Below are 1,115 nucleotides of genomic sequence, written 5' to 3' on the forward strand. Positions count from 1 at the left end.
CACCGGTGATCCTCAACGTGGCCAGTGTTGGAGCCCGCACCGGTCCTGCAGCAAGCTGTGGACAGTTGACCCTCAAGTGTCCAACCTGATGACAATGATAACATATCCTCAAATCCCGAACCGGCACCGTCTGCCGACAATCCCTCGCATAGTGTCCTTCCTTTCCGCACTTACGGCATGTACCACAGGACCGACAAACTCCGGCATGACCCCTTCCACACTTTCCACAGACGTGGCTACCCTGATCTTGCATCCTGGAATCAACGGTCTTAGACCGTTTCGTCGCTGGCTGCGACTGAACCGGAGCTTGCCTCAACTCACGCATCTACAACTCAATCTATAACTCACGCCACCGGGCGGCCTCCTGCAACTCTAACAAGGTCTCGCACCTCTGCGTAGACACAAACTGCCTGATGTCCCTCTTTAGCATACTCAGATATCAGGACATCTGAGCCTGCTCCGAAGCGAACTCAGGGCAAAACATCGCCCTCTCAGTAAACATCCTGGTGATTTCCATCACCGACTCCCAATCCTGTTTCAGCTCCAAGAACTCCTGAGCCAACCTCTCCCTCTCGACCTGCGGAACATAACGAGTGCTGAACATCTCTATGAACTGATCCCACGAAATTGCAGCCCTCTGCGCATCCGAGTACGACCCTGTTGTCAATCTCCACCAATCCTTTGCCCCGAGCCTTAACAGGTTCAGAGCGCACCTCACCCTCTGATCAGCAGGGCATGAACACGTGAAGAAACATCCCTCCACATCTGATAACCATCTCATAGCAACGATCGGATCCTGAACTCCATCAAAGGTGGGAGGCTTCGTATTATCGAAGTCCCGATACTGAAAACCTCTACTAGCTCCTCCCCCTGCCATTGCTACAGCTGCTGTAGCCGCCGCGGCAGCCATCTCCGTGAGAGCCGCATAACGCTCAACAAAATACTCCACCATGGCGGTCTTGATCGACCCAAACAACTCCGGCAGCTCAGCCCGAAACAATGCAGCAACCTCATCATGCAGGATCTCACGAATCCTCGCATCCAACTCGTGCGTACTCATCTGACTGACAACCTCAGGCTGTACAGACCCACCCGGAACACCCTTTCCTGCTCCT

The sequence above is a fragment of the Lactuca saligna genome, chromosome 8, assembly GCF_052625555.1.
Source record: "Lactuca saligna cultivar CGN05327 chromosome 8, ASM5262555v1, whole genome shotgun sequence".
NCBI lineage: Eukaryota > Viridiplantae > Streptophyta > Magnoliopsida > Asterales > Asteraceae > Lactuca > Lactuca saligna.